General features: G+C 38.8%; 1 protein-coding gene across 2 annotated transcripts in view; it reads right to left on the reverse strand.

Moving 5' to 3' along the window:
* Window positions 1-2,860: 2,860 nt before the first annotated feature.
* The window catches only part of RAP2B (RAP2B, member of RAS oncogene family), a 63,317-nt gene continuing 42,718 nt past the window's right edge, over window positions 2,861-23,459 (reverse strand). The window contains exons 3-4 of one of the 2 annotated variants that reach the window (XR_016038213.1): window positions 16,985-17,101; window positions 2,861-3,268 (exon numbers count right to left, since the gene is read on the reverse strand). The gene's annotated coding sequence lies outside the window, so the exon portion shown is untranslated. The remainder of the gene's footprint in view (window positions 3,269-16,984; window positions 17,102-23,459) is intronic. The other variant, XR_016038212.1, reaches the window with a different exon arrangement.

A 23,459-nucleotide genomic window follows, 5' to 3' on the forward strand; every position in this document is an offset into this window, starting at 1 on the left:
TTTAAAAGTTTATAATGAAAACCAGTAGCAGAAAAGAAATGTCACTTTTCAAAATTGACCTTTGTTGCTTCCTGTATTAAACATAATTGTTTTAGAAATGAAAAACCTCTCTAAATGTACTTTATATAACATGTGGAAGATTAAGGGGAAGAGAGAAAAAAAAAATCTCAAGATAGGTAAGTCTGAGTCTGCCTATTTTACATTATTACTGTTGAATTCCTTTGCTCTGAAAACCACTCAAGTTTCTTTTCCATGTGACTCACTAGCAAATTTCTGTTCCTTAGATGTGGGTCCTGCATTGTGTGGATCAAGGATATCAAATAACCAAAATATGAAAAATAAAATAAGCACAGCTTATATTTTAGTCTAAGAATAAGGAACTAAACAAGTAGAAAATCCCCTTTCATGATTGAGAAACTCATGTTAAGCTTAGCAATATTAGTAGTATTAAAGTACTTTCAAGTTATGTCCTCAGGATATCCATGAATAATAAAAGCTACAACCGACATTGCTGCCATTAGTTAAATGTGGCTCATACAAAGATCTTATAAACTGCTTCTAAAAGCTATATACTATGTTTCACTCATTTCCTTTTATCCCTCTCTATCCTTTTAAAAGAAATGGACTCATACTTTTGGATTGTGATTGTGTGTGAATGCATGCTCAGCCTTCCAGGCTTCTCTGTCCATGGAATTTTCCAGGCAAGAATACTGGAGTGGGTTTCCAAGCCCTTCTCCAGCGGATCTTCCCGGCCCAGGTATAGAACCTGCGTCTCCAGCATCTCCTGCATTGGCAGGCAAATTCTTTACCACTAAGCCACCTGGGAAGTCCTGAAACCATAAGATAATTATCATGGTTATATAGTCAATTTTTTGTCAGATAGTCTTCCATTCGCCACTCATAACTAAGCCATTTCTGTATCAGAGATTGTAGGTACAAAGAAAGTAAGAATTTTGTTAAGAGATACTGTGAAATAAAATTAAGACCTTATAATAAAAAGTTTGTTATTATTTAAGACTGCTTCTTCTGGTCTTTGTGTCTTTCCTTTGCAAAGTGTACTTTATTTTTAGGTGTGCAGGTATAATTAGAACTCAGTGTTTTAAACTTCCAAAATTGTAAAAAAGAATGCTACTTACATACTTAAGTCTTCAGGACTAACATGATAATATGGAGCTCAAATCTCTTACAAAGCTTGCCTGGAAACAAAACCGTGACACTTCAGGCATCTACCTGGGTGGTACTGGCATGTTTGGTAAGATAGTTCTCAAGACTTTTTTTTGAACACAAGCAGTCTTTCAAATGTACCAGCAAACTCCACATCTGTAAAGTTTTTCATGAAAAGTAGAAAATGTCATGAAATATACCGAAAAGTAATCTGTGCTGATATAAGAAAGGTCTTGACTTGTTATTTTCTACTCTGAAGTGTAAAGTTAGAGAGAAATTGAGAAAAGGAGATGTTTGTTTAATAAAATAATTACCATTTTGAGAACTGATCCAGCTTTCATGGGTAAAAGAAAAAGTCTAATTGTGTGAACAAAATAAAATATTTAATTCTCTATTGCACATCAGTGAACACTATAGAATTTAATCTCTCTCCTCTAATGAATACTCATTATGAGAGGCTAGGTTTTTGGTTTTCTGAGACACTTAATGACTAGTAATTTAAACTGACTGCTACAACTGAATTGTAACTTCCCTACCAAAGGCCTAGAATCAAGGTATGTGGTTATGACCAGTGTTAAAGAAAATTACATTTTCAATAATTCCTCTTCCATCACAATATTTTTCCAAGTCTCTGATACAAAGCTACTTCTAAATACACTTTCTGAGAACAAACAGACTGTTCTGTGGACTCCTTCACTTATATTATTCTGTTATTCTTCATTTTTATAATTGTCCTTCCTCTTCCTCAGTATTTCTACAGGCACTCTGAAAAATTATCAAATACCTAATTAATGATTCTAAAGGTCTTCATCTCATTTCTATTATCTCAAGGAAAACTGGAAAAGAAAGGGGAGTTCATATCTGTGGTGAATCTATTGTGTCAAATACAGAGAAGTGGAGTTTTTACATATAGCCCTTGTGAATGCTATAATCCCAAGAGATAGCTGTTACAGCACCCCTTTTCCAGAGGAGGAAACTAAGGTCCACAGAGACTTAGTAATACATATGGGGACAAGATGGTATTTCAACCTAGTTGTGTGTAACTCTGTATCTCCTGTTCTTTGCCAATCTAAGTAAAATATTTTTTAAAAATATATTAGTAAATATTAGTAAAATTATTTTTACTGAGGTTAATTATGATTGTTTGCTGTATTTGCTCAGTCGTTCAGTCGTGTCTGACTCTTTGCAGCCCCATGGACTAGCCTGCCAGGCTCTTCTATCCATGGGATTTCCCAGGCAAGAATATTAGAGTGAGTTGCCATTTCCTCCTCCAGGAGATCTATCCAACCCAGGGAGCAAACCCACATTCCCATGTCTCCTGCATTGGCAGGTGGATTCTTTACCACTGTGCGGCCTGGGAAGCCCAATTATAATTATACCTTTATATAAAAATATCTTTAATGACTAATATTTTCAAAGCACTATTGCATATATCACCCTGTTTTAAGGCAGCTGGTAGAATGGGTGACTTGGGGGGCTTGGGGAATAGCAAGAACATACATAAAGTATAATATTCAATGTAAGACAAGTGCCTAGTTGCTATTATTATTATTACTACTACTCATCCTTCCAGAAGGCTCAGACTTAGAAGTTAGGTAGTACAGCTGTTATCATGCCCTCTTGATCGGCTTTTCCTACAAAGATGAAGCCTATTCACATTATTTTCTACAGCAAGAATTACTTTAAAGTGTTTATTCACAAGGCATTTACTTACAGGGATCTCAAAACCCCATGTTCAACTTCAGATTGTTTGCAGTGGGGCAGGAAGGGAACGGAAGGGAAGTAGGTGTGAGACAGGTTTACAATCTTTCCCAGGCAAGTCAGAATTAGAAATTTTGCATTCCTTCTCCAAAATGAGTCTCCTTTCCACTGCACCAAAATGATACCGGAGGATTTATTTTTCTCCTGTCGTCACTCTCTTAGAAGGGGTAATGAAACTGCGAGCCTTTCCTTCAGTTCCTTGCTTGCACAGGGAGGGAGAGCCCCCTGAAGTGGTGCAGACCATGTTTGTTTACTGCAGCAAGAGTCGTTATCATGACGCAGAGGATGGTTCCGGTTTGACTTCTGCGGCTGCATTCCTGCTCTCCGGATAGTAGGCAGAGAACTGCAAGAAAAGTGCTTGGTATCAGTGACTCACAGCAAGACAGGAAATCTCAAGAGGATCCACCCTTCCTTCCTGCCCTCCAGACCAGCTGAGTTGCAGACCACAGGCCACAAGAAGCCTACAATCTTGGTGAGCAGGGCTGAAGCCCTAGACTGAGTCAGGGCCACTGCATGGATGAACATGGATGAACTGGATAAACATGTCAAGACTGAGCTGTGGGTAAAGCCCACACTCTTCATCCTAGAGAGCACTGTTTCTGTTGAGATTTCTCTCTTCACTTTCGCCCAGTATCTGCCTAGTATATTCTGGCTTATGCATTGTTCTTAAACAATGGGCTTGACGCAGTTAATTGAGTGTGCCTATTTTCACCATGACTAAAAAGCATGCAAGAATTGTTATCGATCATCATTACCAAGCAATGTCTTCACAATGCAAAATGGCAGTGTCTTTCTCTCTCCAGCAAAATGTAAATACATCTTCAGTAGTTTTGAACCTAGTATAGAATTGCTTCAATTAAGTTATATCATGTTTCTCTTCATGAGAGCAGCAAATGATTATAATGATGATAAAGGCTAACAATTATGATGCTAAGAACTGCCCTAAAGTGAAGTTGCTCAGTCGTGTCCAACTCTTTGCGACCCCATGGACTGTGGCCGACTAGGCTCCTTGGTCCATGGAATTTTCCAAGCAAGAGTACTGGAGTGGGTTGCCATTTCCTTCTCCAGGGGATCTTCCAGACCCAGGGATCAAACCTGGGTCTCCTGCATTTCAAGCAGACGCTGTACCATCTGAGCCACCAGGGAAGCCAGGTAAGAACTGCCCTAAGCACTTCATATATTTTAAGTCATTTAAGTCTTACAAACGGGTTTCTCTGGTAGCTCAGTGGTGAAGAATCCATCTGCCACTGCAGGAGACATAAGGCCTCGAGTTCGATCCCTGGGTTGGGAGGATCCCCTGGAGAAGGAAATGACAATCCATTCCAATAGTCTTGCCTTGGAAATCCCATGGACAAAGGAGCCTTGTGGGCTATAGTCCACAGGGTTGCAAGGAATCAGAGATGACTTAGAGACTAAAAACAAACAAACAAACAAAAAACAACAAAGTCTTACAAATACTCTTTGAGATAAGCATTACTATTGTTCCCCCTTGACAGATAAGGAAGTTATCACAGTAAATGAAAGCCTTTTCACTGTCTCCCCAAATTGTTTTTAGACCTCACAAACAATAAGGCTCAAACAAAAAATACACATGAAGCTGCAGCTTACTGTGATTTAAGAGTCAAATGAATAAATGACACAAAATGGTTTTATACACGTTCCTCATATCTGGCCAAGTTCAGTAGTACATTTCCAATTCAAGTCAAAACTCAAAAGGATCACTGCAACAGACCAAATTTGTCAGTATCTTCTGTCAAGGCCCTTTCCCTCTCTTCCTACAGGGCAGCAATGTCAGAAAGTGAGAGATGTCTGCATTCCTGTGAGTTATTAAATATAACCTTTCAGTTCTCACCTCCTTTCATTTTCTTGCTTTCTCCAAGCTCAACTCACACCCTGTGTTCCAGCCATGCCACAATACTTTTAGTGCATTTGGTCCTTGTCACGTATCTTTGAATAAGGTGTTATTTTCTCTGAAAAGTCATCTCCCCCTCTATTCCATCCAGAGTGTCTGCAGCATTCAGAATTCTATCCATCTGTTCATACACTCAAACAGTATGTATTTCTCTATTATTTATTTTTGGCTGTGCTGCGTCTTCACTGTTGCATGGGCTTTTCTCTAGTTGTGGCAAGCAGTAGCTATTCTCTAGTTGCAGTCCATGGGCTTCTCTTGTTGTGAAGCACAGACTCTAGAGCAGACAGGCTTCAGTAGTTGCAACACATAGGCTCAGTAGTTGTGGCTCCCAGGCTCCAGAGAACAGGTTCAAAAGTAGTGGTACATGGGCTTAGTTGCTCTGCAGCATGTGGGGTCTTCCCCAATCAGGGATGGAATCTGTGTCTGTCCTGCATTGGCAGGTGGATTCTTTACCACCACCAGGGAAGCCCCTCAGAGCATATTTGAACGTGAAAGTGAAAGTCGCTCAGTCATGTCTGACTCTCTGCGACTCCATGGACTGTATAGTCCATGGAGTTCTCCAGATCAGAATACTGAAATGGGTAGCCATTACCTTCTCCAGGGGAATCTCCCCAATACAGGGATCTAACTCAGGTCTCCTGCATTGCAGGCAGATTCTTTACCAGCTGAGCCACAAACTGAACACTTATTATGAGACAGATAGGAGGTGGGAGAGGGAACAAGGTCACTGTTTTCATGAAATTGTCATTTTACTGCAGACAGACAAAGTTAAGAAAGAAAAAAAGGATGGATGAGGCAGGGAAGGAGGGAAGAAAAAAAGAAGGGAGGTAAAGAAGAAAAGAAAGAGGAGCAGGCAGTACTAACTCATTATGGTTGGTGTTAGATGGGTCATATGATAACTGAGTGACACTGAGTGTCAGGAATCTGGTCACTTAAGCTGAGCTCTGAATGACAAGTGGGAGCCAGTCATGCAGAGCCCACTAATTTAAAGACTCTAAGCTAGAGAGCAATCCTGGTTCTCAAGAACTGAAAGGAGCCAATATGGCTGAGGTGCTCCCAGAGGGCAAGGCAGCTGCCAAACCCCACTGATTTTGTAAGGCCTGTAAGAAGTTCAAACTGAAAATTTGAAGCCAAGGATTGATAGAATCTAATATATTTTAATAAATTCCTCTGGCTATTGAGTGCACCATTGGGCTTTAGGGAGTCAGTTATAACAGCAGGCAGATCAGTTAAGATACAGGTGCAAGAGGCATCAAGGTGATTCTTTTTTTCTTTGCTCACACATTTTGCAAAGACTCAATATTAACATTACACATTCTTTAAAAACAGGTATAGATTTTTTCCTCTTCTACTATATAATCAGATCTTTGAAATCAGGAATGATTCATCATTCCACAAAAAACATTCCCTGGCATAAATAAAATAATGGAAGAATGAATGAATAAAATAAGGTCCCTGCCCTCAGAAAGCTTAAAGTCTCTGACACAGACATCCATTCAAGCAACCAGAGTGCAGAGTAGATCATTCACATTGTGAAAGAGATAAAAAGTATTATATGTGAGGACAGGGGAAGGAGAAAGCAGATTATCCAACAGACTGTGATACTGAATCAGAACATCAGGGTCTGTCGTTCCTTTCTTTTTTTTTTTTTTACAGTGGGATGTTAAAACAAAGTGGCAGGAGTCTGACAGAGAAACAATTGGATCTATTTCCCCTTCTGATGTGTCACAGGTTTAGATAAGGGCTGTATTTAGACTCAGAATTCTGGGTCAACATGTAATTCAATAAATCTGTTGAGAAATGATTTCTCTCTGCTAGACTATTAAAAAAAAAGTAAACGAGAGTGTCAGATTACTTTTGGATTGTTCAAATTACAACAAAACCCTGACATTTAGGCAAAGTGTTCACGTTCTAAATGTTCTTCTTGGAGTTATACAATGATCAGTCATGAAGAAGAGTCAAGTGTGTTTCTAGTGTATTCCTTTCCTCCGTTTTAAAAAACTTTTTAAAGCCATTATTAAAAAAAAAAAAAAGGCCATGCCATTAGGCATTTGGGGTCTTAGCTTCCCAACCAGGAATCAAACCTCTGCCCCTATATTGGAAGCCCAGCGTTTTAACCCCTGGATTGCCGGGTAAGTCCCTCCTTCTGTCTCTTTTGTAGTTCACTCTCCCCAGAGGGCTCCTTTATCTCCACCATAGCATTCAGAGCCTTCAAGATGCACAACTACATGCCTTTTTCCTTTCACCCCTTTCTGTTTCACTACCCCTTCTCAAATTACATCAACTATCCATCTATCTATGTATCATCAGTTAGTCTCTGCCCCCTAACAAAACACCACAAAATTTGACTTAAACCATTTATAATGTCTCACAATCCAGTATTCTGGCCTGGAGATTTCCATGGACAGAGGAGCCTGGCAGGTTACAGTCCATGGAATCGCAAAGAGTTGGACAGGACTGAGTGACTTTCACTTCACTTCACTTCAATTCTGTGAGTGATCTGTCCAGCTCTTCTGCATTAGGCCAGCTTATCTGGGGCTGAATGCTCTAAAATAGCTCCCTCTCATGTCTGGGGCAACAGCCAGATCATGTGGGATGCTTAAGGCCCTTCTTCATGTGGTCTCTTATCTTCAAGAACGTTTGTCCACATGATGACAAAAAGGTCCCAGTAACAAGAGAAGGAAAACCTATTTGAAACACTTTTAAAGCCCCTGCACCACATTTTCTAATGTCCCATTAGCCAAAGAAAGTTAGCTGTCCAAGCCCAGGTTCAAAGAATAGAGAAATAAACTCAACTTTTTGATGTGAGTCACAGCAAAAATTCCATGCTAAAGGGATATGCATATGGGGATATATAAGTAACTTGTGAGCACTTTGTGATCAATCACACTATCATTTTGGAGAAATGCCTTAAATTTAATTCACACTGCAGCAACACTGAGAACTTCCAGATGTACAAGCTGGGTTAAGAAAAGGCAGAGGAACTAGAGATCAAATTGCCAACATTGACTGGATCATAGAGAAAGCAAATCATGCTTGACAAATGGAAGGGAGTGTGTATCAATGACTTGACCTTACCAAATATCCTGTACATAGCTGCTCAATAATTTGCTCAATAAATACTGGGTGAATTAGTTAATTTATGTGTACATGAGTGTAAGTGTATATGTGAACCTAATAGTGTATCAAGACAGAAGGAGGAATTTGGGCATGTAAAAACATCAGCTTATTCCAAATATACCACCCCCCACCCACCATGGGGTCAAGAGACAACAACAGTGTGCAACTGACACGGGCTTAAAAGCCTGCTGAACATACTACCTGTGTAACCTTGAGCAAAATTACTAACCTCTCTAAACCTTAGTGCCCTTATCTGTAAAATGGGCATAATAATGCCTTTGCTACAGGGTCATTATAAAAATTAAACAGAATGATAAACAGAATACCTAAACCAACACATGACACATAAGAGATATTTAGTAATTAGCAGGAAACAGAAGCCAAGTCTAGCTTCCCACACAAATGCCATTCTTTACTCCTTCCTTCCCTCAGCCCTAGTGCCACTTTCCCTTGGTGGTCTGCCTTCTTCCACCTGCCTGCCTTTGATCAGCCCAATCAGAGAAATGAGAATGGCAAGAAGTGTGGAAATTCACCTTTCCCCACTTTAGGTTCTATCAGCAATATGTCATTCCAGCTGTGTCAGTAGCAAGTAATCGGAAAGAATGACCACAGTTCATCTTACCTCTAAACTAAGCTTCTTGCTACTCATTGTCTGCCATTGGTTCTGCAGAAACCTACAGAAGAAAACAACTACCTAGCCCCAGATTTGGCAGCATCCTTTATGCATTCAGGAGGTCTGGAGAGATTTCACTTAAAGTTTGTAGACAGAACACATGGCTCTCTTTTGCTACTTTCCCACCTCACATTTCACTGAAATACCTGTTTAAAAAAGAAATAAATTCATAATAAATCCAAGCATAAGGGAATGAAAGACTTCTATATATTTCTCCAAGATATGCAGAGGATGGGATCATAGGTTGTCTGGATTCAAATGTCAGCTCTGTCAGTCATAAGCTATATGACTTTGAACAACTCTGTTTCCTTATATAAACTGTGAAAAATTACAGGACCTGTTGCATTGGGTTGTTGTGTCGGTTGGCCAAGTTATATGAAGCACTAGGATACTTCCTGGAACACAGTTCAATAAAAGTTAGGTTTCATTGTTATAAACAGAAGACAAAGAGTTTACAACTAAGAAAGTACAGAGAAGAAAGCTGGAAGTTCAAAGCTTGGAACTGGCAAGAACTCCAGGGGAAGTGAATGAAAAATCAGGGGTATTAGTTTTATGTTTACAGATAAAGCTTGAGAGCCCATCTTCACCCCATTCTTTACTCTCACCTACATGCAGGGGTGACGTGTTCCCCAGTTAAACTAAAACCAGAGAAGTCTTCTCTAAAGAAGTTGAATAACTTGTCTGTGAAGGGCTAAGGCTCCTGGTGTGGATGCCTGATACAATAAGTAATATCTCTATTTTTATTGACTAAATAAATTATTTAATTTTAAAGGATCACAAAATGATACATGAGGGGAAAAAAGGAATTCACAACCTAGGCAACTTTTCTGAAAGTTCACTATTTCAAAGATAAGAGCCTAAACATTTTTCAGAGAAGAAACAGGTTATCTACAAAGAAATAAGAATCAGCCTGGTGTCAATCTCCTCCTCAGCAAAACTGGTTGGCAGAAGATAATGGAAAAATGTGTTAAAAGTTTTGAGTGGAAATTCCTTTGAAATTAGAGTTTTATATCTATCTAAATGGATGTGAGAGTTGGACTGTGAAGAAAGCTGATCGCCGAAGAATCGATGCTTTTGAACTGTGGTGCTGGAGAAGACTCTTGAGAGTCCCTTGGACTGCAAGGAGATCCAACCAGTCCATTCTAAAGAAGATCAGTCCTGGGTGATCATTGGAAGGACTGATGCTAAAGCTGAAACTCCAATACTTTGGCCACCTCATGCGACAAGCTGACTCACTGGAAAAGATTCTGATCCTGGGAAGGATTGGGGGCAGGAGGAGAAGGGGACAACAAAGAATGAGATGGCTGGATGGCATCACCGACTTGATGGACATGAGTTTGAGTGAACTCCGGGATTTGGTGATGGACAGGGAGGCCTGACGTGCTGTGATTCATGGGGTCACAAAGAGTCGGACACAACTGAGTGACTGAACTGAACGGAACTGAAATTATTTTTCAAGTTCAAAAGACACTTTTAGACGTGCAAGACCTTAGAAAATTTTATCTCCCATGCATATTTTATGGAAAAAAACACTAGAGCAAAAAGAAAAGATAATCCAGGAAAAATAAGGTCATGGAAGCCAAGAAACAAGTGAAAGTGACATCCAAGAAAAAAAAAATCTATGAAAAATAATCAGATAAAAGTTGTTTAGCTGGCTTAGAAAATCATGTTGAAATATTCCTGAAGGAAATATTAATAATAAACTGGATGATCTTTGACAAGATGATTGCATACTATAATTTTGCCCATAAGAAAAAAAAATCAGAATTTTCAAACAACAAACATGGTGTATAAAGAAATCATGGCCTAAACATAAAACAGACTAGACTGCGTGGTATTTAATACATTGAAAAAGAGGAATCAATTTGACCTTGATACCTTGAAATGTTATTGACATATTCTTCTTCAGCTAGTACAGGTTAATTAACACAAGGTTATATTTCCTTCTTTATAGGTCTAATCATACTACTTTGTACCTTAAGTAATAATACTCATATAATAGTAAAAAAGTTTTCTACTTAAATTTTTTTTGACAACCTATTGGCAAAGTGTAGAATAATCAACCATTCAGAACACCTCAAGTGCCAGAAACATTGATATTATAAGAAGTTGGAACATGTAAACAGGGCAGAAATGGAAGTAAGTACATGGGGCATTAATTTCCTCATTTTATATGACTGTGACTACAAATTTCTGAAGTTTATAGACCAAGAAAGAAATACAAGTATTATTAACAGATATAAAGGTCACCTCTCAGGATCTGTTTTGTTTCCTGAAAACCTAGCTTGATGATATACACTCTGTCTCACAGAGGCTTGGCCATGAATGCCAAAACAATTAAAGGTATGGGAGTACTGGGGGAAATAAAAGTGTCTATCATCAAAGTGTGTGACTTCTACAGAAGTTTGGCCATTTTCTTATGCATCCTAACTACAATTCACCCTTGCATATTTATATATCCACATACTTCCATCAGCTTCCATCTATGTAGTTCTCATTGTTTCCATCTCATGTAGAAGTACAAGCCTTTAAAGTTGAAAAGGATATCAGAAACTGAAACTCTTAAGCTCACCTGTTTTTCATAGGTGAGGAAACTGAGACCACACAAAGTCAACTGACTTGATAAAGTCCAACAGCAATTAAATGAAAAATTAGTCCTAGAACTGAGTGTTGTAAGTCCTTGGTCAATGTTTCATATAATTAGGGAACGTCCATTGTATAAATAAATGCACATTTCTAATTTTAAAATGGTTTATTCCATTACTTGTATATAGTCATAACTATTTTATTACATAAAACTTAATTGTTTCATTTGTTTTATATGCTAATATGATCTCAAGCAGATTTACAAATTCTATGTGAAGTTTCACGTCTCTTAGTTCCTCTTTGTTTTATTTATTTTTTAAATGAGGTGTGTTTTAAAAAAATATTTATTATTTAATTGATTGCTCCAGGTCTTAGCTGCAGGCAGGTGGAATCTTTAATCTCTGTTTTGGCATGCAGGATCTTTAGTTGATGTGAACTCTTAGTTGAGGCATGTGGGATTTAGTTCCCAACAGGAATCAAACCCAGGTCCCCTGCATTGGGAGCACAAAATCTTAGACACTGGATCACTAGGGAAGTCCTAGTTCCTCTTTGCTTTTTCAGATGAACTGGACTATAGCAAGCTTCCTATAAAAAAAGAATTGGTTTGTTTCTCTTCTGTATTTTTTTAAGTCTCTATTTGAAGCTATTTCAAACTTACAGAGAAGTTGTTCAAAGAAAACCTGATTACTGTTTACCAAGATTTAGCAAAATTTAACATTTTCTCTTCTCTTATCTACATATCCATCTGTCTATATCTGTCATCAGTCTATTATATGCTACACATTTTAAAATATATGTATTTTTCTTATCCATGAGAGAGTAGGTTGCATACACCATACCCCTATATCCCTCCATACTTGAGTTTCTTTTCTAAGAACAAGATTTTTCTTTTACATAGTAATAGTATAATTAACTATGCCAAAGCCTTTGACTGTGTGGATCACAACAAACTGTGGAAAATTCAAGAGATGAGAATACCAGACCACCTGACCTACCTCCTGAGAAACCTGTCTGCAGGTCAAGAAGCAGCAGTTAGAACTGGACATGGAACAGCAGACTGGTTCCAAATCGGGAAAGGAGTACATCAAGGCTGTATTTTGTCACCCTGCTTATTTAACTTATACACAGAGTACATCATGTGAAATGCCGGGCTGGATGAAGCACAAGCTGGAATCAAGATTGCCGGGAGAAATATCAATAACCTCAGATATGCAGATGACACCACCCTTATGGCAGAAAGTGAAGAAGAACTAAAGAGCCTCCTGAAGAAAGTGAAAGAGGAGAGTGAAAAAGTTGGCTTAAAGCTCAACCTTCAGAAAACTAAGATCATGGCATCTGGTCCCATCACTTCATGGCAAATAGATGGGGAAACAGTGGAAACTGTGACACACTTTATTTTGGGGGGCTCCAAAATCACTGCAGATGGTAACGGCAGCCATGAAATTAAAAGAAATTGCTCCTTGGAAGAAAAGTTATGATCAACCTATATAGCATATTGCAAAGCAGAGACATTACTTTACCAACAAAAGTCCATCTAGTCAAGGCTATGGTTTTTCCAAAAGTCATGTATGGATACGAAAGTTGTGCTATAAAGAAAGCTGAGCGCCAAAGAATTGATGCTTTTGAACTGTGGTGTTGGAGAAGACTCTTGAGAGTCCCTTGGACAGAAAGGAGATCCATCCAGTCAATCCTAAAGGAAATCAATCCTGAATATTCATTGGAAGGACTGATGTTGAAGCTGAAACTCCAATACTTTGGCCACCTGACGCGAAGAACTGACTCATTTGAAAAGACCCTGATGCTGGGAAAGATTGAAGGTGGGAGAAGGGGACGACAGAGGATGAGATGGTTGGATGGCATCACTGATTTGATGGACACGTGTTTGAGTAAGTTCCGGGAGTTGGTGATGGACAAGGAAGCCTGGCGTGCTGTAGTCCACAGTGTCACAAAGTTTGGACATGACTGAGCGACTGAACTGAGTATAAAATTAACAAACTTAGGATACTTAACACTGATATAACATTTTAAATTCTATATTTCAACTTTACCAATTGTGCCAATAGTATCCTTTTCAGTTTTTTCCCCCAATTCTGGATATTGTCTAGGTTGGCATGCTACATTTTGTTCAGTTCAGTTCAGTTCAGTCGCTCAGTCGTGTCAGACTCTCCACGACCCCATGAATCACAGCACACCAGGTTTGTTACCATGTCTCTTTAGTCTTATTTAATTTGGAACTGTTCCTCAACCTTCGTCTTTCATACCATTGGCATTTCTGATGAATGCAAGCCAGTTATTTCACTGAATATACTATTTAAGACTCAGATTTCTCTGTTGCTTCTGGTGATTAAACTCAGACTACCCATTTTTGGTTAGATTGCTACATGACTGATGCTTCTTTCTCATGGTTTCACATTTGAAGATGCTGGATGTAATCTTGCCTCTTTTTAGTGAGGTTAATGTAAGTCTACTTATTTAAGATGTCATCCCATTTCTCCACTGTAAACTGTTTTTTCCCTTTTAAAATTATTAAGTAATTCATGAACAGATCAAACTATGTAAATATCATGTTCCTAATCAAGTTTTCCTCCCTGAGGTTTAGCCTATTGATCATTCTAAGTTGAATCATTTCAATGGGATGGTTGCAAAAAGGTAATTTACATTTTATGTACTACCTATTCGCCTTCTATATGTACCAGGCAGTAAGGGACTACTTTCTTTAATTCTTTATTTATTAACAATTTGGACCCATGAATTCTTGTTTAATTCACTTATTTATTAATGTACCTTTCTATTTTTTCTCTCTCTCATGCACAAATTGTCTTATATTTGGCCTGTGGGAACTCATTCAAGCTGGCTTCTGTGTACTTTTGACACGTTCTCTTCATTTCTTGAGTACTGCTCTTTTTTGGGCATCAATTCAGTTCAGTTCAGTCGCTCAGTCGTGTCCGACTCTTTGCAACTCCATGAATCACAGCACGCCAGGCCTCCCTGTCCATCACCAACTCCCAGAGTTCACTCAAACTCATGTCCATCGAGTCAGTGATGCCATCCAGCCATCTCATTCTCTGTCGTCCCCTTCTTCTCCTGCCCCCAATCCCTCCCAGCATCAGAGTCTTTTCCAGTGAGTAAATATATATATATATATATCAGGCTCATAGTGAACCCTTACTGCTGCGACCAGGAATCAGTCATTCTCAAAGAGTCCTCATTTCTTTTATCTGGGAATGGTAGATTGAGTTTTGAAGTTGACATCATGGAGGTCAATCATGTCCTAAAACACACCTCTTAGTTTAGTAAGAAACAGAATCAGAACTGAAAATACAATAGCTCTCATCCAGAATGGAAATACTTTATGCTTGATTTTTTTTTTTTCCCCAGGATTAGGTAGTAGATGTGAGAAATGAATCCATAGCAACCAAATGGGCTGAAATGTGTGTAAAGGGAAGATTTTAATTACCACATGAAATTAGCCTGCAAAACAAATCAATTAAAAATCTAATATTTTAAGTGAGTTGAAAATCATTATAATTCTGAATGAAAATATAAGTTGTTTCTTGGAGTTCTTCAAAAACGCTCAGCTTGAAATAGTATACAAACACAAACTCAAAATATGTTTTAAGCACACAATATGAAATACACGATATGAGAAAACTAATTATGAAATACAAAATTTAAAACCCTTCACGTTTGGCATTAAAAAAGTGCTAACATTTTATGAATTGAATTAAGGAGATGTAACAAAAAAGTAGGCACTCATAAGAATGCAAATAAAAAAGATGTATATGAAACATATAAAATTATAAAAGCAAATGCCACAATGCCCGCTCTACTTGAATAGTGTACAGCCATTTTTGAATTCAAACTGCATTTCTTTTAAAATTTGACTTTTTTTTTTTTTTAAAGAGCTAGCTGAGAAAGCAAATACAGAAGAAAGACTTGGTATTATATCAAACATGGTATTACAAAGGCAGGCCGGAATGCATGTTTTTTGTCCAAGAAAAGCAGGCCAGCCTAAACCAGAGTGTCCCCACAGTGGCCATTCATTGTGAAACCAGCTTGTGGCAATACCTGTTCTCCAGCCATGAGGCAATTAAATATCTAAGAATATGGACATTCCTCCAATTGCTTTACAAGTGTTAAAACCAGCACCAGAGCACACTGCAACTCACCAGATGTTGTAATTAAACGTAGGAACTCACACTTCCATGTGGCCATAAAACCTCTGTTTGGGTGGGAGCCTACACCATCCACACTTGTAGCCAACCTGAGATCAGACACTGATGTGGGGGACATACCTGGTTTCGCACTCTTACAAACACATCCTCACACAATTCTTTGGTTTATTTCAGATTCCCCAGGTTTCTCGGCTGCCACATTTGCAATAGTGAAAAAGAAATTTAGATCAAAAGAGACTGCAGGGCAAGACAAGAGTCCAGGAGCAGGACTGGACTAGAGTTTAGAGGCCCTGCTGTTTTCTTTCAAGTAATGAAATAAGTGAACATAAAAGAGGAGGCCAGGTTAAAAACAGAAGGGAAGCTGGGCAAGAAATAGCAATAAGACATCAGCTAGGAAGGATCAACGTTAGTTGTGCCCTAGTGTTCTAGGAGATTACAGCATACTACAGTGGAAATATTTCAGGTTCCAAGTGTAACTGATGGACCTATTTCTCAGACAAATGGCCTCAGCTGGAAGGGCTATTCATTAACTGGACTCATGATAAGCAGCACCTTTCATCAGGCGTTCAACAGGAAATGCAGCCTTCCAGGAGGACTTGACTCAGCAGGAAGCAGCAGCTGGTGAGGAGAATTACCTGATTTACCTGCTCAAAAAAAGTGGTAGTGCTGGGAGCAGAGTGGATAAACTCCAACTACATTTTGAAACAGGATGAGAAGGAATTAACCCAGAGGAAAGTGGGACCGGGAGTTGTGGAGCTGGCTCTCTCCTCTCGGCCTGGTGATGTGGAGGAGGGAAGCCTTGCCACACTGGCTCACCGCCTGCCACATTCCTAGGGAGGTGAATCAGCTGGCCTGAGGGGAAGCGGGAATGACTCAGGAGGATAGAAGACCCTGCGCTGTGAGCCCTGCAATGTCTCTACCTTTCTGTAACCCAGCAGACATAGAGTTCCAAGGGGTGTGAGGACTCCCCATGAGGTGGAAGGAAGGGAAGAGAGAGATCACATTGCCTGTCAAGTCATGACCTGGTGACTAAGCTTGGGAGCCTTAGCTTCCTAGGAAAGAAGAGAATGGGTTTGCACTGCCCCATCACTGAGACTGTGTAACTTGTCTCAGTGTCCCTCCCTCTGTTCCTGCCTCTGATTACATTTATGGCAGATCCTTGTGGAGGCTGGCTGACATCACCATTTTTTATATACCGTAATATGTTTACACAATAAAGAACTCTGTCCCTCACACACCCATAGACCATCCTCTCATTATCTCCCTCTCCCTACCCCTTTCTTCCCTTCCACTCTATAAGAAAGAGATGAGTAAGCAAGTTATAGAAAGTGTTCCTTTTATCAGACAACTTGCAGAGTATTACAGAAGGAAAGCTGTTTCAGTCCATTTCCTATATTTTTTATAGCGATAGCATAATTATCATTGATGTTCATAATAGAGGTCTGCATAACTCCAAATTCTACATCCTGAAGGACTAAATTATATTCATTATATAGATGGATTGCTTTTCCTTTTATTGCATTCAGATTTTCAACAATCCATATGGAGCATATTCGGCAGTGGTGATAATAAAGTAGAAAACCCCATTCTTACCCATTCTTCATGGACGCTTCCTGAATCAGATACTGACACGAACAGGAGAGAATAATGGCCTGGGATTCCTTTGGGAAGGTTGTTTTTTACAAACAGGATGAGTGCAGAGTAGATGGGCTGAAAAACAAGGGCAAAATTCTCATTCTGGATTTGAATCTTTAATTATAAAGAATAATCATTTTTAAAATTCTATTACAAGGATCAATATTCTCTATAAAAATAAACCTCAATTGTTTTCTGCCATTGATCACTTTTGTATACATTCTGTTGAGACTGGGACAAGTTGAGGAATGAATTGTGACATTTAAAAATAGATGAGTTAACAAGGGGGTCCTCAAATAAATTTTTCTTTTTTGAAGTATAGTTGATTTAAAATGTTGTATTAATTTCTGCTATACAGCATAGTGATTCAGTTTTACATACACACACACACACACATATTCTTTGTATATTGTTTTCCATTATGGTTTATCACAGGATATTGAATATAGTTCCCTGTGCTATACAGGAGGGCCTTGTTGTTTATCCATCCTATATGTACTTGTTTGCATCTGCTAACCCCAAACTCCCACCCATCCCTCCCTGCCCACCCTCCCTCTTAGCAGCCACAAATCTTGTTCTCTATGTCTGTGAGTCTATTTCTGTTTCACAAATAGGTTGATGTCTATCACGTTTTAAAAAAAAATTATTTATCTATTTGGCTGTGCTGGGTCTTGGCTGTGGCATGCAGGATCTTTAGTTGCAGCATGTAGGATCTAGTTCCCTCACAGGGGACTGAACCCAGGTCCACTGCATTGGGAACACCGAGTCTTGGCCACTGGACCACCAGGGAAGTCCTGTGTCATATTGTAGATTACACATATAAATGGACTGCAGTCCATGGGGTCACAAAGAGTCAGACATAACTGAGTGACTGAACTGAACTTAAATGATATCATATAGTATTTGTCTTTCTCTTTCTGCCTTATTTTACTCAGTATAATAATCTCTAAGTCTATCCATGTTGTTACACATGACATTATTTCTTTCTTTTTTTTATGGTCAAGTAGGATTTCATGTGTATATATACCACATCTTCATTATTCACCAGTCGATGGGTGTTTAGTTGTTTCCATGACTTGCCTACAGAATATTCTTTTAAAGGGAAGTGAAAAGAATGATAAGATTGCCTGGTTTGATGGCCTGATCTGGATGATAGATGAAAACTGAATTTAATTATAAAGACAGGTACTGGCATTGGAACGCAATGACATTTTAACACTAAGCCTAATATACAGAGTTAAGTACTTGACATTTCTTAAAATACACTGAGCTACCAATTGCATGAAAATTTTCAGAGACCCTCCAGTGAAAGTGTTAGTTCCCCAGTCGTGTCTGATTCTTTATGACCCCATAGACTGTAGCCCACCAGGCTCCTCTGTCCATGGAGTTTTCCAGGCAAGAATACCGGAGTGGGCTGCCATTCCCTTCTCTAGGGGATTTTCCCAACCCAGATCAAACCCAGGTCTCCTGTACTGCAGGCAGATTCTTTATCATTTGAGCCACCAGGGAAGCAGAGATCCTCCAAGAAAATTTTAAATTACAAAATTGGTACAATGTGGAATAATTCAAATTTTAACCTCTTCTGTGAATCTTGTGCATCTATAGGCACTTAATACCAAAAAGACCTTAAGCTATTCTGGTGTTTAGTATGTGAAAAAGTACAAGTTTTTGCTGATCAAATCAAACAAACCTTACCATGGTAAAAGCAAATTTAGAATTTTAGAGGTGAATATTTAATTGTGTAAAAGTCAAGGCAAGATCTCCTTTCTTACAGTATACTATTACTAGAAAAATTCATACATGACATTTAAAATCAGACAGTATCATTTAAAAGAATGGTACAAATGCTAGTTGAAGGGACTAGATTCACAGCTCATATTCTTATGGTCCTGAGAAGTCTTCATAAACTTTCAAAGCAAAGTTCTCAAGTCCAGCATAATAATGGCCACAGAGTTCCCCAGAGCAAAGTTTTCACACATCCCTGGGACAGCTGGTGAGTATGTCTTTGAAGTGAGATGCCTGGAGTTAATAACCAGACTGGCTGATTGCGGCCCTGCCTCTCTTCACTTTTGCACCCAGGTGAAAGGAGGAGCTGACACCACTTGTGTAGACAGCAATTTTGTGCTAAAAGCTAGGAATCAAACAAATGATGTCTCACAGCCTCTTTCTATTACTTTCTGTTTTCTTTCTATGAAGTGAAAACTTAGACTGCAACATAAGCTTAGAAATGATTGAAAATTGAATTCAGCTCTCAAGATGAATAGGATTAAATATTAGGCAACTTAATAATCCATTAATAAAATAGTTCAATAAATAGTATTATAATGATTTGAAGAAATTATAAATATGATTCTATTAAATGTTACTATTTATAAGATCATGTCTTAAAATTGCCCCAAATTTCATTCTGAATTTTCTATTAACCTTCATTTTGCCTCATTTATGCTAAAGGTTGACTTTCAAAGTATGGATTTAGTGTAGTCAGCTCACAAATATTTGTCCTAAAAGGAGTCAGGTAGAAATATAATATTAAATTTCAGTTCCTAATTTTGTTTAAAAAATGTCTGTGTTAAAGTAGTTATAACACTGAGAACTATGACTGTGGGTTTTTTTTTTAATTTCTTGTTTGCTTTCACTGTGTTTTCTAATTTTTATACGTTTATAATTTTTACAATCAGACAAAAATACATTGAGGCGGAGCCAAACCCTAAAAAGAGGCTTTCACCTGTCTAGCAGCACACCCAGATATGCCCATGCAGTAAAAGAGAAGAGGTGGAATATATTCATTACACAACTAGTATTTATTGGGAGCCTACTATACATTAGATGCCATGGTATGTCCTGGATAGTTATGGAGCCTCTATAATCCCTGGAGCCTAGCTCGTCTTTCTAAAACAATCTTACGCCATACCTTTTCCCTATCAGAAGAGAAACAACATGGATAACCATTCAGTTCAGTTCAGTTCAGTCGTTCAGTCGTGTCTGACTCTTTGCGACCCCATGAATCACAGCACGCCAGGCCTCCCTGTCCGTCACCAACTCCAGGAGTTCACTCAAACTCATGTCCATCGAGTTGGTGATGCCATCCATCCATCTCATTCTCTGTCGTCCCTGTCTCCTCCTGCCCCCAATTCCTCCCCATTAGCTGGACCCAAATTTCAAATCCACGAAAGCAGTATCAAAATTTAACATGACTTCACAATGAACTGAATCCTGAATTAAACCCAGGGTAAAGCAAAGTAAAATTAATCTAAACTAAGTAGGTATCCATAACTGCTGTATAGGTTTATTTTATTTTTTGGTTGAGCTGGGATTTAGGGCACAAAGGACTTTGTTGTTGTTGTTGTTGCAGCATGCAGAATCTTTAGTTGTGGCATGTGGGATCTATTTCCCTGACCAAGGATTAAACCCAGGCTCCCTGCATTGGGAGCTCAGAGTCTCGGCTACTGGATCACCAGGGACGTCCCTGTTTATTAGTTTTTATTATTTAATAAAGAACAAAAGAAAGGGGAATCCTCTATATTAAGTACCAATTTTTCGCTAGGCATTAAGCATTGTAATTTATAAGATACCTATAATTTAATCAGCACAATAATTATATATCAGTCCTTATTTTTCAAATGGAGAAACTTACCCATATCACCAAGCTTAAGAAAGCAGAGCTAAAATTATAGTCTACTTGTTCCAATTTCAAAGACAAACAATCTATCAATTTCTTCAGTTCAGTTCAGTCGCTCAGTCGTGTCCAACTCTCCGCGACCCCATGAATCACAGCACACCAGGCCTCCCTGTCCATCACCAACTCCCGGAGTACACTCAAACCCATGTCCACAGAGTCAGTGATGCCATCCAGCCATCTCATTCTCCGTCGTCCCCTTCACCTCCCGCCCCCAACCTTTCCCAGCATCAGAGTCTTTTCCAGTGAGTCAACCCGTCGCATGAGGTGGCCAAAGTATTGCAGTTTCAGCTTTAGCATCAGTCCCTCCAATGAACATCCAGGATTGATCTCCTTTAGAATGGACTGGTTGGATCTCCTTGCAGTATAAGGGACTCTCAAGAGTCTTCTCCAACACCACAGTTCAAAAGCATCGATTCTTCGGTGATCAGCTTTCTTCACAGTCCAACTCTCACATCCATACATGACCATGGGAAAAACCATTGCCTTGACTAGACGGACCTTGGTTGGCAAAGTAATGTCTCTGCTTTTTAATATATTATCAAGGTTGGTCATAACTTTCCTTCCGAAGAGTAAGCGTCTTTTAATTTCATGGCTGCAATCAGCATCTGCAGTGATTTTGGAGCCCAAAAAAATAAAGTCTGACACTGTTTCCACTGTTTTTCCATCTATTTTCCATGAAGTGATGGGACCACATGCCATGATCTTTGTTTTCTGAATGTTGAGCTTCAAGCCAACCTTTTCACTCTCCTCTTTCACTTTCATCAAGAGGCTTTTGAGTTCCTCTTCACTTTCTGCCATAAGGGTAGTGTCATCTGCATATCTGAGGTTATTGATATTTCTCCCGGCAATCTTGATTCCAGCTTGTGCTTCTTCCAGCCCAGCGTTCCTCATGATGTACTCTGCATATAAGTTAAATAAGCAGGGTGACAATATACAACCTTGACGTACACCTTTTCCTATTTGGAACCAGTCTGTTGTTCCATGTACAGTTCTGACTGTTGCTTCCTGACCTGCATACAGGTTTCTCAAGAGGCAGGTCAGGTGGTCTGGGATTCCCATCTCTTTCAGAATGTTCCACAGTTTATTGTGATCCACACAGTCAAAGGCTTTGGCATAGTCAATGAAGCAGAAATAGATGTTTTTCTGGAACTCTCTTGCTTTCTCCATGATCCAGCGGATGTTGGCAATTTGATCTCTGGTGCCTCTGCCTTTTCTAAAACCTGCTTGAACATCTGGGAGTTCACGGTTAACATACTGCTGAAGCCTGGCTTGGAGAATTTTGAGCATGACTTTACTAGCGTGTGAGATGAGTGCAATTGTGCGGTAGTTTGAGCATTCTTTGGCATTGCCTTTCTTTGGGATTGGAATGAAGACTGACCTCTTCCAGTCCTGTGGCCACTGCTGAGTTTTCCAAATTTGTTGGCATATTGAGTGCAGCACTTTCACAGCATCATCTTTCAAGATTTGAAATAGCTCAACTGGAATTCCATCACCTCCACTAGCTTTGTTAGTAGTGATGCTTTCTAAGGCCCACTTGACTTCACAATCCAAGATGTCTGGCTCTAGGTCAGTGATCACGTTATCGTGACTATCTTGGTCGTGAAGATCTTTTTTGTACAGTTCTTCTGTGTATTCCTGCCACCTCTTCTTAATATCTTCTGCTTCTGTTAGGTCCATACCATTTCTGTCCTTTATCGAGCCCATCTTTGCATGAAATGTTCCCTTGGAATCTCTAATTTTCTTGAAGAGGTCTCTTGTTTTTCCTATTCTGTTGTTTTTCTCTATTTCTTTGCATTGATCACTGAGGAAGTCTTTCTTATCTCTCCTTGCTATTCTTTGGAACTCTGCATTCAGATGCTTATATCTTTCCTTTTCTCCTTTGCTTTTTGCTTCTCTCCTTTTCACAGCTATTTGTAAGGCCTCCTCAGACAGCCATTTTGCTTTTTTGCATTTCTTTTCCATGGGGATGGTCTTGGTCCCTGTCTCCTGTACAATGTCACGAACCTCCGTCCAGAGTTCATCAGGCACTCTATCAATCAGATCTAGTCCCTTAAATCTATTTCTCACTTCCACTGTATAATCATAAGGGATTTGATTGAGGTCATATCAATTTCTTACAATTACTAAAAAGGGAAGTAAGAGGGGCTTGAGGTGAGGTACCAAATACTGTATAAATACAACTGATAATTAAGTAAAAGTGTCTTTTAAAACCATTTTTCCTCAATCACTTATTCTACCAAGGCAACCAAAGAAATAAAGACAAATGGATGATTAATATTGGTCTTTCTCTGCCTATGGGTAGATACTGTCTTAGAAGTCTTAAAACAGACTAGATACTGGAGCTGAAAACACAAAGAAGTCAAAACTCCCAGTTAATTCATAAAAAAAATAAACCTATGAAAAATTGAGAATAATCTCTTTAAAACTGTATCAGGTACTATCAACACCTCTTGTTTTATCAATAATTCCTTCTGATATTCACTGTAGCTTAAGAAGCTAATCTTTATAAGACACTGAAACTTAAAAACTTGTGCTTCACTTATACAAGTTTGCTATAATTTAAAAGTATTGAGTCAAATTTTAAAATAAAATTCCAAATACCTGGTCCAGACATAATCTTTTAAATTCAGTTATCTCCATTTATTGGGAAGCAGTTTCACTTGTCCACTAAGTATGTGACTTTGACTAAATCCATTCCTTCTTTGCAGTGTAAGTTTCCTATTTTAAAACAATAGGGACCAGGTAGCTATAAAT

Source organism: Moschus berezovskii, chromosome 1, assembly GCF_049115385.1.
Source record: "Moschus berezovskii isolate FMDL1 chromosome 1, NW_MosBer_1.0, whole genome shotgun sequence".
Taxonomy (NCBI): Eukaryota; Metazoa; Chordata; class Mammalia; order Artiodactyla; family Moschidae; genus Moschus; species Moschus berezovskii.